We start from the raw sequence: 18,651 nt of genomic DNA, 5'->3' as shown, positions 1-18,651 counted from the left end.
CCAAAATTTGGTATGAGTATTCTTATTTTCTATTGATTCCTTTCTCCCAGAGATAGTCATTTTTTTTTATGTCCTGAGAGCTTGGCTTTAAAACCAGAGAATATTCTTGCTAGTCTCCACCAACCAAAAGATATACGTATCAGTGTGAAACCAGAAGAGCCAAATAGGATGTGGATCTGATAAGAAAAACAAGACTTAGTCCAATTTGAGCTGGACTGGGTCCAGGGTGAGGTGGCATTCCCTTTGTCCAATTGTGCCAGCTCTCAGGGGGAGTTTGTCATAAAAGGTCTCAGTCCATAAAGGATCTTGGTCATCTCAATCTTCAGTGTGTTGTTAGTGCTGGCAAAGTCCTATTCCAGAAGCACCTGGCCAGGGTCGCAGATTAGCAGGACTATGACTGGAGGCAACTCATATTCTTATGAGACACTATAGACCACTTGCACTATACCTTTCTAACCAGTGTGACAAGAAAGGTTTTTTGCTTTCTTAGACTAACCCTGGAAGTGAACTTTCTGGACTTTTGTGAGGGCTACATCTTTTGTACTCTCATTTGGGATGGCTTTTGCAGAAACGCTTATTGGTTTGAGTCACTATTAAGACTATAAGATCCTACTCCTCAATGGCTAAATGATAGATCCTTTGAATTTGCTATATTTGAAAGAAAAACATTTTAAGAGTACTCATCCTAAGTAATTGTCTTATTGATACCTATGGAAAGGTATGGAAAGACCAAATTAAAAAGAGGACACAGAGGATTATAATGGCTAATCTTAGGGATGCTCTTAAGAACAGAAATTAGACTTATAATAAAAATGAGGGTCCACATTAACCCGATGTTAATTTCCCTTCTTTAAAAACTACCCCATTTGTCTCCTCAGCAAATTCCCAGACCCTCCTGCAAATAATAAGGAAATGTATCAGCTAGAAGTGAATGTACAGAGGTTAATAGAAGCAGTACTGGAAGTTTTCACCCTACAGTGAATGGGTCTAAGGCTGAACTGTGAATTCAGAAAGGAGAGTTGTTGAATGTTTTATACAGACTTTCCTAACCTCCTGGGGTTGACGAGACTCTGAGGAATTTTCTGGTAAATTGCTAACTTAAATAGCTAAGGGAAATTAAAATTAATGAAAAATCTTGCCAAATTCTGGCAGATATTGGAATCTGCTGAGGGGACCTTAGGAAAACTGGCAGAAGCCAGCTACAAGCAAAGATTCTTGCCAGATTCAGCTCTTTTGCATCTCTGTCTATGCGGCCCAGAGTCCAGAGAGGAAAATAAAATAGGACATCTCTTCCTTTCCAAATCCAGACCTATTGGTTATTGATCCTTTCTGTCTCAGAGGTAGGTATTGCCTTCTTGTTTGTCCTATTTTGTGCCCTGAGAATCTGGGTTGGCTTTCCATCTGGCTGGACTATGCAGGTTGTCAGTTCTTTCTTTTGGTTATCCTTATGAATGATTCCAGATCTTGTGACGATATCTTCTGCACCTTCCTTAAGGACACCTCTTGGGTCCACAGAGTTGTTTAGTACTACCAGAAATATTTACCATTTGTCCCAGCTGAAATATGACAAGATATTTGAAAGGACTTAATAACTCTGATTAGAAATCTTGGCCACATTGGAAGCTGATATTCATAGCCTAGTATTCTTTTTAGACCTTCTGCTCTAAGCTTAATGTGTCCAGAGGAAAAGGAAAACATTCCAATGTAGGTGGATGGATAGGTCAAATCTTTATTATCCAGAATATTCCCCAGTTCTTTGAGGAATTAAAAGCAACTGTCCTTATCTAAAAAATCTTTGAAAAACCAGAAATGCAGCTCCAGGCACAACACACAGGCCACTAATCCTTTTTTCACTAATCCCAAAACCTCCCCTATATATCTCAAAAGACTTCTAAGTACTGTAAAAATTCTGGCCTTAGGGGAGGAAGAGTCCTTCTAAGAGGAACTTGCATTCTTTCACTGTGCCTTTGAAATGTAAATGTTTTACCTCACCTTCCCTGGGAATTCTTAATTAGGTCATTACTTTAAAATGCCAACTTCAGAAAGGTATGTTTCAAAAGAAAGAGAAAAGTTTATTTGAACCTTAGGGGGAAAAAAAAATGTCGCCTTATGTGCCTTCTGCACAAATATCTATTCCATGGTTAAAATTTTAGAATGGAAACTATGAGGTTTGTGCTTGTCTTTATGATCATGACTGTCTATATATGTGTATTGTTGATGTGTGGTATCTTCTAACTCTGGATGGTACTGCCAAAATTAATTTTAAAAAGGACTTAAATTTTACCTATGTAATCAAGCCGCTAAAATTGAATTGTTACTATAAGTACTTTTAAAATAAGCTTTATTATCAACAGTATACTTATGTAAAACTGGAATTTAATTTTCTTTCATCTACTAAGAAGACAGTTTTCTTGAACTACTGGACTGACCTTGAGAAGACAGTGTAAAAGGATCTTCTTTACCTTTAATATACCTAGAAAACAAAAATTTTGACAATTTGTCTTATAAAAATAGCTTTCTGTTATCAAGTCTTTGATTACTCAAGAAAACTGAGTTTTCTCTATTAAAAAAGCAAAGTTTTATGGATTTTGTTTTAGGGTTTTTTTTTTAAACTATTTTATGTATTTGCCTTTGAAGTCTTTGTCACTATGGCTAAATAGATAACTAAGTATGGTTTCACAGTGACCTCTGTATGATCCCCTTTGACTGTTTTAAAATCTTTTGAAATTTTTGACAAATTTCCCCAAAATCAAGTTCTAAACGATATCTTTGACCTTGAACCAACTTTGAGATTTTTCAGAGGGTCCCTGGAATGTCTCAAAAGAGTTGTTCCTGCCCCTTAAAGAAAAAAAAAAAAAAAGATGTTAAACTAATTAAGCTTCATATATTAAATTACATGGGAACCATTGTCAAAAGAATAGTAATAGTAAGCTGCCTTTTTTATGTTGTCTTTGTAGGTATTTATAAGTATTCCAGAAATTATAAAACATTCCTAGAAATTTGGTGTATCCTCATTATAATGTTATCATTTGTAATTCTGATTATCTTAAAATATTGTGTGTGTCACAGAAATAACCAAATTCCTTGTCAACTGCATTATAATGAACTCTCATCTGACCTTTAGCCATTGAATTTTTAAGCCTTTGTCACTTAAGGTTATTGTTTTTATGTTGTTGCAGAAGTATTTCTCCAAAAGTGTTTCAGCTTCAAAGAAATTTATGAAAGGATTCTGATAAGCACTCTAAAATACAGTTTTGTTAAATTTCAAATCATACCACTGAAGTAAGCAATTACAGAACTCCATGGGGGGAAAACTGATGGCTTCATAACACTGCTAACAAAAGATCAAAATAAACACAAATTGGTTACATGGGCTTGAGGAACTGATGAGGAGGATTTTAATTTTTATGACTTTTTGTTTAAAATATTACCAGTTCTTTAATCACATGTTTTCCAAACATAAGAAAATCTGTTCTCTTAAGCTGTGACTTAGAACAATTTAGCAGAATATATCTTAATAAGCAAAGACAAAACATCTTTTTCTCCTTGCCTGATCCCTCCAGAATTTGAAAACCCTCTGGGAGTATTCTTATTTTCATGGCAATATAGTTATTTGCCTAAGTTCAGTAAGAATCTCTTCATCTTGTAACAGGACACAATCTGAAACGTAGGCTATGTCACCAAAGCTTTGATTGGAATATCATATTTGGAGAATGATGTGCACAAACTCAGATATGACCAGATAGCTTTAAGGAACTAAGATTGACTCTATGAAGCTAATAAAAACCCCTTGGAAAAATCAGCCTGGCACCTTGCTCATAGGGTTCCCATCAGCTTTGCCAGGTGAATGAGGTTACTTTCTGGCAAGTATAGAAACCTCAGTATATTTGGTAGACCTTAAGAAGAGAAAAATTAACCTGAAACTATAGGTATTGCTGGTGACGTCTAATGGTCAGTCATTGGCTTGACATCCTCACATCAAGAGGCTTTTAGAGTTCAATATGAGATTGTTTTATAAAGAGTTCCAGCAAAATTGGGAGGTGCCTAGGCAGCCCAGTCAGTTGAGTAACCAACTCTTGATTTGGGCTCAGGCCATGATCTCAGGGTCATGAGACTGTGCCCCACCTTGGGCTCTGCCCTGAGTGTGTATCCTGCTTAAGATTCTCTCTCCTTATTCCACTCCCAGCATGCATGTGCTCTCTCTCAAAGAAAAAAATTCCAGAAAAGCAGATTTAAAAGAGCCTATATGATCAATCACTACTTTTGCTATAATTATGTAAATAATTAGGTTAAATTTATTGATATTAGATTTTATGAACAGATTAGTCTGTTTACCTTATTACTTTGATTAAAATAGGGATTATAGAGAAAATTATGTTTTAATAATATAAATCTTTGTGAATATCAAATTCTAGTGTGTTAATTGTCCAAGGTTTTGTTTTCTATCTATAAATTGGACAAGAATCCTAAATTCTTCCAGTTTTTTTTTCAGTATGCGGCTAAAATTCTCCAAACTTAAAATTGTCCTGACTTGGAATCATTAACAACTAAAATTGTCCTTTTCCCTAAGCCATACAAGCTAGAGTTGGACAATTTGCTATGAACTTCAGAGAAAACACAACAGTTTACGTATAGACAATAATCATACCAGTTGCTGGGTGACCACCTAGAAAGATCACCAAGACATTCAAACTACAAACCAGGAATGTCTATCAGAGAGCCTCTCCCTGCCCTCACTCCATCTGAGGATGCTTCAAGCCAGACATCTAGAAATTTTCTTGACTAGCTGCCTTCAGAGCTCAGAAACTGGGATTACAGTCTAATCATTAACCATTTTTTTCTTTTGTTTCCATAGGAATGTCTCTTAATTAAAAATCTAACAGGGGCACCTGAGTAGCTCAGTAGTTGAATGTCTGCCTTTAGCTCAGGTTGTGATCCCAGGGTCCTGGATCAAGTCCAGCATCAGGGATGCAGGGAGCCTGCTTCTCCCTCTGCCTTTGTCTCTGCCTTTCTGTGTCTCTCATGAATAAATAAAATCTTTAAAATGAATAAATGAATGAATGAATGAATGAATGAATGAATGAATAAAACCTGATTGCACCATAAACTTAGCTTTGGGAGTCCATCTGCATCACCACCTCCTGAAATGAGACACAATTATCTAACTGAACACATCTATTCTCAGGAGTAAGAGACTAGTTTAGGGAAATGGAATAATCTACCAACTCAAATTCTGGACTGTCAAACTTCTTAGCAAAATTTTATAGGTGAGACTGAAGGGGGTTCAGAATGAGTCTCCCCAAAATTTGTCACTTTGGCATATAGATTATTTTGAGCTGAAGACAATCAAGACCCAAAAGACTCAAAGAGCTTTTTTACTTCCCCATTAACTGCCTTTAAGAATTTAGATTCAGACCTGGTCCAGGAAGAGAGCTATCACCAGAGATAACTGTAAGAATTATAGGCTAGGTGTGGTAAGCTAGGGGAAGCTCTGCAGAGCCTGTTTGTCCAAATTCCTGTGTCCCACTTTTTCTGTGTAGCATGACATTTACCAAACTTTTGCTCTTCCCATCTTCCTAATAATTGTCTTTCCCTTCTTTGAAGCTCCAGATCCCTATTCCCTTTCTCCTTGGTTTGGGATGTTGTATAAGCCTCGACTGCTGGACTATCCTTGAGCTACTTATGTTTTTGTGGGACTCCTTTAATGAAATTATTTTCTTTCATTTAACTAATAGACCAGCCCAAAGAACCGGGGGGGGGGGGCTGGATTTTTCCTATCCCTATACATCTAAACATAGATATTTTATATTTCTTCCTTCCTTTATTCAACAATTCATTCATTCATTCATTCATTCATTCATTCATTCACAGTTTAGAGTGGAAAATAGCCACTAAGAGAAAAGGAATGGAAGATCTGATCATTTACGAAAAGAGTAAAAAATTTCTGTAGAAAGCAATTTAAAGCAACACTGTCATTATGTATTATGAACAAGGTGGTATCAAACTGCTAAAGCACAACCACTTACTTGATCAAAGCCTTGGATTTTTATTTACAAAACCCAGAGCTCTCTTAAGACTTTAAAGTAGGGCCAATGTAATCAGAGTAAGACTCTAAAGGTATAATGCAGGATGTCTTTCCAACTCTAAGAAATGATTTCCAGTGGCTCTGAATAACTAGACATCATCACTGTCCTTTACTATTTCAAAAAAATATGTTCGAGTATGTTCTGTATTATGTGAATCTCACGTTCTGTTTCATGTGATACCTATAAGCTAGTCTGTTCAAATTCCAATTCCAGCTTTTTATAAGTTCAGCTGTGATCTATGGTTCATTCTGTTAAGTCTTCTCCATAATCCCTCCGTTCCATATTATATATACACCTTCAGTGCTTCCTTCCCTCCCTCACATCCTAACACCTTCATTTAATCACTTCTTAATCATTTGCCTGAAAAGTAAACCCTGCAGTCACTTATTGTTTCCTTCCAGATGCTGCTGTGGAATGACTCCCCATGGGCTTCACCTAACATTCCATCCATGTTCATCTGGCTGTGCAGACTGTGATTCCAGCACTCTAAAGCTTTTAAGCTCTTTCTTTCCAAGAAAACTCATAGCTAACACCATTATTTCCTCACAAAAACAGCTAACATCTGCAGACTAAAACATCAAAACAAAGAAAAAACTTTGTGCACAGCTCTACTAAAGTTGGATGCAAACTTTATCAGCCATTTTAGGCAGTAAATCAATGTTCTTTTTTTCAATTTCCATTAAAAAAATAAACCATAAAGGCTGATTTTCAATTTCCCCTCAGAGGAACAGTTAACAAACAGGTTACATGCAATGACTAATTAGTCTTTATTCCTTCCAGCTAAGCAAACTAAGCTTCTATTTGGAAACTCAATCTCTAACAAAATTTATCAGGTTGCTCAATAAAGTTTAATTTTATTCTACACATAACTAGTTTATTTCAGCAGCATTATTTATTCAATTTATTCAGGGAACAAGTATGCCAACAAACCACTTATTCTAAACTAAAAGTATTCAGTGTTTATTAAAATTATTGTTAGGACTCTCATATTAATAACTTTGAATATAATTAAACTGTATTCTTATAAAATCATTTTAAAAACTTTGATCATATTTGTTTTACAACCTCAGTTAATGGAGATTCTTTTTGGAAGTAAGGTCTTTATAATACAAGACTAAGACAAAGCTCAAGCCTCATCATTCCAGCTGTTTCCTGTATAGATCATAATGGCCTTTAGTCATGGGCAATTCCTTTAGATCAGTATTTCTCAAATTTTAATGTGCATGCGAATCCCCTGTAGAGCTTATTAAAACACAGTTTCTTGGGCCCATCTCCAGAGATCATTATTCATTAGGTCAAGCTGGGTCCATGAATTTGCATTTCTAACCAGCTCACAGATAATGGTGATACTATTTATTGATCCAAGAACCACAATTTGAGAACCAGGAGTCTTGTTTAAGCCAACTTAAAAGAAAAGCTATACGATTACATTTAAGAGCCCATCACTATCAACTACAAATTCAATAAAATCCCTCTGCCAATATAATGTAAAAATAAAAATTAAAATCACAATCTTTATATTGATCTCCATTCTAATTTCATAGCATGAATAGCACTTCCTAACTTCCTCTTTTCAAATACCATTATTTCATGTCTAAATGAAAATGATTTATCTTTCCTCATCGGGACCATTTCAAACTAGTCTTCCAGCATATGCTAGAGTAATTAACAGATGAAATTTTAAACCATAAAAGCAGAATCTCAAACAATTCCACAAACTCTCTTTATAAAGTTTTCAAGTCATTTGAACATTTTTCTACCTCCCATTAAATTTTTGGTGGTATTTAGAAATACCAATATTTGTAACATCTATGTATATTACAGCACACGAGAAGAAACATATATGTAGTCATTATGTTAATGTTGAACAGCTTGAGAGAATGGGAGATGGTTGCTCAGGAAAGGCCTCAGGATCTGCTGCCCCCACCACCAGGCCATCGGGCTTCTAGGGCCTCTTTAGAGTCCTTGAGGAAGGAAAAAGTTGGAACATCAATGGTTGACTTACACAGGTTTGGTGTGGCAAGAATAGATCCTACTGTCCAAAGTGACGTAATACCAGATGTAATAACTCATAGTGGTTCAAGTTTGAAATAATATAGTGAAATCTCAAGGACACTAGAAGATGTCAGTAGAATAACTCAAGCAATCAACTATAAGGCAGGGGGGATAAATGAGAGGCACTGTGGAAGATTCTATATAAATCGATTTCTTGGGGATCCCTGGGTGACTCAGCGGTTTAGTGCCCGGGGCATGATCCTGGAGTCCCAGGATCGAGTCCCACGTCAGGCTCCCTGCATGGAGCCTGCTTCTCCCTCTGCCTGTGTCTCTGCCTCTCTCTCTCTCTCTCTCTCTCTCTCTCTCATGAATACATAAATAAAATCTTTAAAAAAATAAAAAATAAAAAAATAAATCGATTTCTTCTTTTAAATGCCCACTTTTCAGTAGTCTCTCCCAGTTTTTCTTCTATCAGTCTCAGACACATCTCAATTGCTCCAGCTCCTAATTTCTCTTTGCCCAGCTCATCATTTCCCCTGAGTGTTCTGACTCCAAAAAAAACCATGCTTTGATATACTATCATTTACCCAACAGTGATAAATATGAACTTACATATATTCATAGACCTAAACCTACATACATGAAGATGGACATTCATACTCATAAACACATTTGGACATGGATGGGGTGACTTTCAGTGAGTAGGTATATATGCCTGCACATGATGATAAACATAATCACGGGAACAAGATGATGAGCTATAAATGTTTGTCCAGATGAAAATTAGAGCAACTAAAATGTGTCAGCACTTGGAAAGTATCCAATGTTTAATTATAAAGTATCAACTAGGGTTGATAAAGTGTTAATATGTGCTTATAGGGATGTTAAGGCCAAAATGTGAAAAATAAAACACATACCCTACAATCCAAATATAATTATACTCTGCCACAATAGTAATACAAAAATAACAAAAGTATGTAAGAATATGCTTTGTTTTTCTGGTTTTCAACTCCTGTGGTCTTTATCATCTATGAGAATTGTATATGTTACTAATGATTAGGCACAAATTTAATTTTTCACACGCAGGATTTCTTCCTAGAAATTAATGAGGTATCTATTTTCTAGCATGTCTCGGCCCATTTTTATTATTCCCTGGCATTTACTTCCTCCTATTCCTATTAGTTAATGGATAAGTTCTCCAACTACATTAGGAATACGAAAACAGAAGAAAGTTAGTACATGGAATTTGAGTAATTAATTAATCTGATACCAAGTTTTGCCTGTGGTTTCATCAAAACTAGTTATCAGGAGTTCATACAAAATTCATAACAATAATCATTTTTATTTCCCTTTACCAACAGTTTAAAAAGAAGCTGCTACTCCTCTCTTGCTTTTGCTTTCATTAGTAAAAGAAAAGTCGTGTCAAAAGTCATGAGGCTTGGGGCACCTGGGTGGCTCTGTGGTTGAGCATCTGCCTTTGGCTCAGGTTGTGATCCCAGACTCTGGGATCAAGTCCTGTATCAGGCCCTGCAAGGAGCCTGCTTCTTCCTCTGTGTATAGCTCCGCCTCCCTCTGTGTCTCTCTCATGAATAAATAAACAAAATCTTTTAAAAAAAGAAAAGTCAAGAGGCTTGAGGCTTCCTCTGGGGTGGATCGGGCAGCCATACAGCTTGATCCTCCCAAAGAACAAAGTCAGCCCCAGTGGCAAGAAAAAAGGAGGAACTACAGCAAGAGGCCACCTCAACTTTCCCTACTTCAGCATTGTTTCTTAGAACTGCTAAGCAGAAATGGGAAAACAGCAAAGCAACATGAAAGTGCATCTGTGATGGTGTAAATTCAACTCAAATGTTCAGTCATAATGTGACTGTTTTCTCATTTATTTCTCAAATGGAAACATCTTGAAGATTTTCTCTTAGGGATACCTTGTAGGGCTAGAACAACTGCCTTGTGGTTATGTGATTATTTTTTCTTTCTCACCCATTACCTTTTTTTTTTTTTTTTTTTTAAGATTTGTATTTGTTTATTCATGAGGGACACAGAGAGAGAGAGAGAGAGGCAGAGACACAGGCAGAGGGAGAAGCAGGCTCTATGCAGAGAGCCCAATGCGGGACCCAATCCCAGGACTCCAGGACCACGCTCTAGGCCAAAGGCAGGCACCAAACCACTGAGCCACCCAGGGATCCCCACCCATTACCTTTTTTTATTCAATGATTAATTATATACAATTTGTTTCATTATCTTTACTTTTTGACCTTCTGTATCAAACAGAAAATTCTTGCTTTCTATGCTTCAAACAGCTCAGGTCTTACTAATAAGGAGTTTTTATTATCCTCACAATAGAACATCAGCACATTTTATGTGACCAAGTTTTTTTGTTGTTGTTGTTCCATTTATTTTATTATAGTGTGGTTTTCCTCTACACACTACAGTTTTGGATGACCACTTAGAAAAAAGAATAAAGATGCAGTAGTTGAAAGAAATAGATTTTTCCAACAAAACTTAGCCAGGAACTTTCAGGTGTGTGAAGTCTACATACATAATATTTGGTATGGATATGATGCATTTTATATAAATCAGACCTTTTTGGTATGACTTTAAGTCAACTGTACTTGCCCTAAGTTTTTTTTTAATACTTTTAAATTCATTTATTCATGAGAGACACAGAAAGACAGGGAGCGACATAGGCTGAGGAAGAAGTAGACTCCGTGAAGGGAGCCTGATGCGGGACTCAATCCCAAGACTCTGGGATCACAACCTGAGCCAAAGGCAGGTGCTCAACCACTAAGCCACCCAACCACTAAGCCGCCCAGGTGCCCCGTACTTGCCCCAAGTTTAATCTAGCTACTGAAAAACTAAGAAGGGATAGATTTCTCAGAAATATCCTATAAAACCAGCAGTAAATGAAGGGCTGCTGTTAGTTAGGTACAGAGCAAAAGGGGAAGGCTGTGAAAGATTTATGAAGAACAATGGCATCATTTTAAAGAATCTGAATAACTTCTCTCTGAAATAAGAATGATTCATTCAGCTTCATCCACCTCGGTTTTTAAATACTGGATCTCAAAATGAACTAATGAGGGAAGATGAGCTATAATCATCCCAAGTCATTTGTAACCAACTGCAGTTTCCTTCCTTAAAGTGATAGATTAATCTAGAACCTTACTGATTATGTTAAATGAAAAGAAATTATAGTAAATGAGTACAAACAATTTTCTTATAATTGAAGTTTGTACTGGTCAATAGACTGACAGGATATAGCATGAGAAATATTGGCTTTGGGACCTATATGGATTCAAGTCCATTGTCTCTCCTAGTTATGTGGCCTGCAGAGATTTTTATTAACTCTGAGCCTCCCTCAACTCCTATTAAAAGTGAACATAATGGGATCTTTTTCACACAAATCTAAGAGTTCAGAAGTTAAATAATGCCCTTAGCAAAGTCACTGGAATAAGTTGGCCATCTGGCAAAGAGTGGCTGCTGATACTGATGCTGTGTGAGGGGTACTTGGGTGGCTCAGTTGGTTAAGCATCTGCCTTCAGCTCAGGTCATGATCCAGGGGTCCTGGGATGGAGCCCCATGTCAGGCTCCCTGCTGAGCCTGCTCCCTCTTCCGCTCCCATTGCTTGTGCTCTTTCTCTGTGTCAAATAAATATTAAAAAAAAAAATCAGTGCTTTGTTAATTCTCAAGTTCTTGTTAATAATACTCTATTAACAGTTGATGTAGCATTTTGTATCTCTTCTATTCTCTCATTTGTCCTATTTGGTAAATCAGTTGCAAATTGAGAGCAGGAAGGCTAAAATAATACTATTGCCCCTAAATAATAATTTTTGATTAAGACAAATTATATACATTCTATTTAACAAGTTATCACTATTCCTTTCTCATCAAAAGGTCAGTATCTGTGTACATTCTTTAAAGGCAAATAGATATTTAAGAGATCTACCTCTCTAGAGATGAGTATTTACAGAGGCTTATGCTCCATCTCCCTTAGCTCGTTCTTTCTTTCAATATTTTCTAGAGCATACATTTAGCAGAATTATATTAAATATTAAAATCATGTCATAAGGGAATGGGGACTAAGTGATAGCAGACATTCATGAGTCAAACTCTGAATAACTACATCTGTTACTCCACAGGTCTTTTAAACACAGCCCTAAAACCTAGGAAAACAGAACTCCAAATTGCCCTCAACTTTTATATTTGACCAGGTCCACAGATTTCTATAAAATGCAAGATTTGAATGGTGCCACAGCATTTTTAAAAATCTGAGAATTCTCAGTCCTTAAATCAAAATTCTCAGAAAGTAGAAATTGTGCCTAAGTAAAATAAGATTCATATTTTGACTTCAACATCAACCTATGTGATCAGCTTCTATTTCACAGTGAAATAAATACAGATTGAGGAAAGAATTTAAAAAGTGAATGCCAGACTCTGTACACTCAGTGGGTTACAGATGTATGAGAGTGGTGGCAGAGAGCCACTCCACTTCCTTCAAGATCCAAAAACATTTGGAAGCAAGCCCCAGAAGGAAAGACGTCTGACAGACATGTTCTCTTTGGGGTTTCCTGCCTCCTTGTTTGCCAAGCTTCCTAGATCCCATTGCTTGTTAATAAAGTTCACCAAAAAGACTTTATGAAATGCTGATTTCATAGAGTGAAACTTATATTGAAGGCGTTTTTATGTAGTCGAAGTTTCCTGACATCTGCATTTCCCTACTTCACAAATCCAAGGAAGCGTGACTTGGAAAGTTAACGAGCATAAGGTGACATTTGATGCGCTTACTATCAGTGGGATATTCAGCCCAAACACTGAATCCAAAACCAGAGACCATGGCTTAGACACTGCAATAGAGAAGCTGCTTCACCCTGAGGGTATTATTATTATACCCGTCAATGTTTCTACTACTTCTTCCATAAAACAGAGTCCTGAGAAGATGCATATTGTACACCGTGTGAATTAACTCAGTAAAAACAGAGATATGGGAAGTGACTGAAAAGCTAGATTCTACCTTCATAGCCAGGAAAGAAAAAAAAAATTAGCACCTGGATTTAAAAATTGACATTAGAGTCCAATATGAAAAATAATACAGTACAGCTAAAACTAACTCTAGTTTACAAAAATAATATTTTTGATACTGCTTTTGCCAATCATAAAGTCCGTTAATTTGGCTGAAAGTACCTGAAGTTTGTACTGTGGCTGCTTGCTGTATTTAACACATAGAAACAATTTAGCTCTATAAATATTTTTAAAAGACCTGAGTATGTAGGTCTCCTGGATAACAGAAAGGTAATAAAATATAGTTTCGTCTCCTGAGAAGATCTCAATCTAGCACTAAAAATATCATGTATTAAATATAGAGATACTTCAATCTTTTCAAACATATTTGGTAGGAAACTACTTCAATGCGGAAGATGGAACTTCCAAGCACTATACAGGGAATGGGGCTGGCAGTGGGGGTGGGTGGGAGGGGTAGATAAGCAAAATACTCATGAGATTCACCACTTGCAAAACATAAGCATCCATCTTCAAATCAAACATAAAACTAAAAAGGCAATTTTTAAGATTAGGGCCTTTAAATTCTTTTTCCATGTAAGAGACAAGAGACCAAATAGAGGATACAGATGTAGGTTGACATGTATATACTCAGACACAGAAATATTCACAACTAAATGAATAACTCTCCATGATTTTATTAATTCTGCCCATAAATCTTCAATCATCTTATTCTGACCAGAAATCTATCCAAATCCCATTTGACCTCAAATCTACGTCCAACACAAAGACTATTATCATCCTCACAGACTCCCCCAGCACTGCATTAAAATGTATTTACAGGTTTATGTTTTTAACCAAGTCACAAAGAAGGAATGCAGTAAAAAGCAGGATTCAAATAAAAAGCAGGATAAAGAAATGAGCTTTCAGGAGACAACAATGAAAAATGAAAATATGGCTGAATAGTGCCATTGGGACAGAAGCTCTAGCAGTTCTATCTCCCCTTCTTGCCCACCATGCTCCTTAGCACCTTGCCAGCACCAGAGAGCCAGAGCACAGCCCTTCCTCTCTCTAAACCAAGGAAGGAAATATCATTTCCTCTTATCAAAATCCTGCTGGGAACAACTCTGGTCCCTTCATCACTATGTAGAAATAGCAGTTTTTGTTTACATTTTGTATTTTTCAGAGAGCCTTCCCACTACTTGGCCTTCCTTTACATTATTGCTAGGCCTTCATATAAAGAAGAAAATCTAAAAATATAAACATCTATAAACTTGAATAATGTTCTCAATTATCTTCACATAAAAGTCTTTATATAAAGTCTGATTTTAGAATGAATGTTTCAGGAGCAAGATCTGCTAACCAAAATTATTTTCTGAAGAACAGAACATAAAATTTGGCCCCAAATTGGTCAGATGTAGAAGAAATGAAACAACACCTGAGTGTTCATTTAGGAATGAATTCTGATCTCTCAGAAAAGGAAGATCATCCAAAGGGGAAGATGGCAAACTTCTGGTAATTTAAACATAACTCCTGCCTGCTGAGTATTATGAATAGGGTATACATTGTTGAAAATATGCCAATGTTGAAAAATGTCCTCGGTTTCTTTAAAGCATCCCCACATAATTGTCCATCAAGAGTAACAAAAATCAAATATCCACTGGCACAGGAGGATAATCTGGATGCCAGAGGCAGCTAAGTATACAATAAAAGAGTCCAAGTCCTGCATTTCTATGTACTTATCTTTTAAGTATAGTCTTGACCAAAGAAAATATTTCCAGAGGTTAAATTCTGTTCACCTGTGTAACAGGCGATTTGCATCTCCCACTTAAACCAACAAGAGAGACCGGCAGGAGAACCCTGGGATTCTATATGTTGCTTTTATTATTAGGGCTTCAAGCAGACTGGACAATCACTTTCAAATCAGAATTTCTGTTAATAACAATATTCCCCAAATATATGATTCTGCTTTCTCTCTCTTACTATGATCTGTTCCATGACAATGACCCATAAAGTCATGGTTCTGTCTAACCCCTTAGTTGATGAGGAAAAATAAAAAACAAAAATAAAAGTTAAACTTGGAAAGGGATAGGCAAGGAGAGAAGAAAGGGTCAGGGAAAGTTACAGCACAGAGTGAATAAGCATAAAGAAGGCCAAAAGACTTGGAGGAGCTCACAGCTAATGAAAAAAACAAGAACACAGAGTGGGGGAGGGAAGGATGTGAAAGCCAGCTGGAATAAGAGAAAGCAAGAAATACAGGAGCCAACAGAAATCCAAGGACAGAAAGTATTGGAGATTGAAGGGAACAGGAAATTTATTGGAAACCAAGTTGTTTTTCCTTTTGTATCCAATGCAATTCTATTCCAGGCAGAACTCTAGTCTCAACCTCAAAGAGGACAGAAGGGAAGTTGAAACTCATAGGAGTCTTTCCTGGACAGCAGCCAGGAGCTCTGGAAAGATAGACTAGAGAAAACATGATATGACAGCAGACCCTCTGAAAGCAGATACAGGATAGAGGGGTGGCAGTCTCAGCACTGGATTTTCAAAAACAAAGCAAAAAAAAAAAAAAAAAGTAAAAAAAGTGATAGTTTTGCTCCATCTCAGAGCTACTGAATCAGAATTTCTGGTACATTTAATAAACACCTCAAATGATTCTTATCACCAGAAAAGTTGAAGAAACACTGACATATTAGTAAAAATTGGGGGCTCTGAAACTAGAAGCTGCCTGAATTTATTTCTGAGCTCTGCTATTCATTATCTGTGGAACATGAACAAATTATTTTACCTTTCTGCATCCCCATTATTCAGTTTATAAACTGGGTTGTTGGGAGGATTAAATGAGTTACTATACATAAAACAGTTAGGCAGTGTCTAGTACATATTGAACTCTCCACAGTGATAGCTACCGAACCATAAAAGTACTCTGAATAGAGAACTCATACAAAATAATGTATCTTAATTGGTTTAAAAAATAGGGAAAAAGTTATAAAAAGTCTGCATCTTAGATGCAGTATGCATAGGATGAAGTACATGGGAGCGTTCTTCCAAATGGTACAGAGACCAAGCCACAACCATCAGGGTTTCTGCTCTTGGTCTCTGCATTCACATTTCTGGCATTTCTCTTTGGAAATCAACATGTGAACAACCTTGACAAAAAGCTTTCTCTTTTTTTTCTTTTTTCAAAAGCACATATAAGTCAATTCAAATTAAAGGAGACTCCAAGATATGGAGTCTACATGCTCGAGAGAGAAGGATGCTTTGAAATGCAGTAAATCTAAGACTTAGCTGATACAGAGATACCCAAAGAGAACCACATCCATCACAAGACTGTTGAGGATCAAACACTAGGTAACCCACCTTACTTCACAATCCTGTTTTCTTTAGTCATTTCCCTATATATTATTTCCAACAACCATCTATTTCCTCTATAGAACCTCATGTAGTTCTCTGCCTTTCTAGTTATATAAAGATTCAAGTTCTTTATTTTTCCATTTGGAAACTCAACCTGTAGTCACAAGCTCCATGACATTCACAACCCTTTTCCTGAACATTCCCATCATCTTCTGGCCTTAAATCAAGCCTTGATCACCCTTATGGAAAGCACTGACTGGTAACTCTCTCATGTAGAGGTTGCTCAGTTTTCTATAACCTTGCTTAATGACCAGAAGTACAGATGGCATCTGCAGTTTCTATTACTTCCTGAAAACTGTCACTCTTTATTTGTACAATAATTCTTGCTCCTCTGAGATCCATGTGATTTGGCCATACAGTCCTTTAGCCCTTTCTGAGGACTTATATCCCTTATACATCAAAGCCATTAGAACTTAGTTTGCCATTGTTTTCTTAACCCGAAATTTTGATATTACTCTGCAGTGTACTTAATGTCATGGTGAACCTTCTATCCAATAATCAACTTCCACTGAAATTTACTGAATCTTACTTTAGCTGAGCCATTAATTCACATGGTTATACAAAGGGCTTATTATTGCTTGTGACTGCTCACTGTTTAAGATTCTGACCACAAATATTTTCAACTTTCTAACTTTGTTGTGCCCATGACTATAATCTCTGGCTTCATCAGTACTACAAGTCTCTGGAATTCTACTTCCACCTACCTGTCAGATATTTTTTGTTAACAAAGAGAGTCTTGAGAGTGGCAATATACCTAGTAATATGTGGAGGACCCATGGTGTAATAATAATGAAACAGACTTTCTTCAAGATGAATGAGTTCACTCTGTGAAATACATGGTTTGTTCCAAACAAGCATATCAATTTAAATATAAAAAAATACCAAGAAGTACAAATAGCCTCAAAAATAAGTATAAAATGGTGAGGCTATTAGATATGGCAGAAAATAAACATATCAATAGTTATACATAATCACATATAATCAAAGGTAAATCCACCTAATTAAGGATAGACACAATCATATAAACATATTAGCTTTTTAGAGACACAATTTAAAATAAAATGACAGAAAAATGGATGTGAACTGTCTTAAAGCACTTATTTTTTTAAAAAAGACAAATAATATGAGCTAAATGTTCAAATTAAGAAAATTAAAATGTAAATTCAGAAAACAGGGAGATACAATTTTTTTTTTCAAAAAATAGAAATCAGTTGCTAGTATGTCATACAAATGCACAAAGATACAAACATACACATATAGGCAAGAGGATCAAGAAACCTACAAAATCCTTTTCAAATAAACTGATAAAATATGTAGACTTCTATAAAGGCTTACAAATCAACAAAAAAAAGAAAGAATGAACCAGTAATGAAATAAGGCAATGTAAAATATTAAAAAGAAAAAGTTAATGACAATAACAAAATTTGTTCACCAACTTCATGTCCGAAAAAAAAAAAAAACAGATCTGAGATAAACTTCTATCAATAAAGACCAATTATGAAGGGACTATGCATTTAATCATTGCTTCATTCAACAAATTTTACTGAACTATGTCACACGGAAGGAGTAGTTATACTGCCTCTCTAAAGCCAGATTTTGAAGTTGAACATAATTTTTCTTATTTTTAAAATATTTTTTTCTCTTTCATAATTTTTATTTATAGTGAAAACCATTGGGATAGTCTGTTTTTCCATGAAGTATCACTTTCTCATGAAGCAGCCAATCTTTTAATTCTGTATTTGAGCTTTAAATTATTACTCCATGCAAACTTTCCATTATAAGATAAATAAGTTCTAAAAATCTAATGTATAGCAAAGTGATGAATACTATATTATATACTTGAAATTTGCTATAAATGTAGATCATAGATATTCTCACCACACACAAAAAAATCATAATTCTGTGATGTGATTCAAGTGTTAGCTAAAGCTAACACGGTATTCACTGTGCAATAATTAAGTGTATCAAATCTGTATACCATAAAATTATACATTATATGTTAATTATATCTTGTAAAGCTGGGAAAATAAATAGTTCCTCTAAACAGTTTGCATATTATCTAGAATGTAACTGTCTCAAAATGTTTGTAATATGCTAAATTAATATTTTAACTAGTTTGTTCAGTGAATTTCTGTGAACAACCAGAAAATCTGGACAAAACATTAATGAA

General features: G+C 35.8%; 1 protein-coding gene across 9 annotated transcripts in view; it reads right to left on the bottom strand.

Moving 5' to 3' along the window:
- Window positions 1-18,651, bottom strand: part of HMGCLL1 (3-hydroxy-3-methylglutaryl-CoA lyase like 1) — a 205,610-nt gene that overhangs the window by 173,542 nt on the left and 13,417 nt on the right. Inside the window, exon 1 of one of the 9 annotated variants that reach the window (XM_072832551.1) lies at window positions 2,430-2,473. The exons of the other annotated variants lie outside the window; for them this stretch is intronic. The gene's annotated coding sequence lies outside the window, so the exon portion shown is untranslated. Of the gene's footprint in view, window positions 1-2,429; window positions 2,474-18,651 lie in introns of those variants that run through there. 9 annotated transcript variants of the gene reach the window in all.

This window comes from Canis lupus, chromosome 7 (assembly GCF_048164855.1).
Source record: "Canis lupus baileyi chromosome 7, mCanLup2.hap1, whole genome shotgun sequence".
NCBI lineage: Eukaryota > Metazoa > Chordata > Mammalia > Carnivora > Canidae > Canis > Canis lupus.
This window is presented reverse-complemented; position numbering and strand designations above follow the sequence as displayed.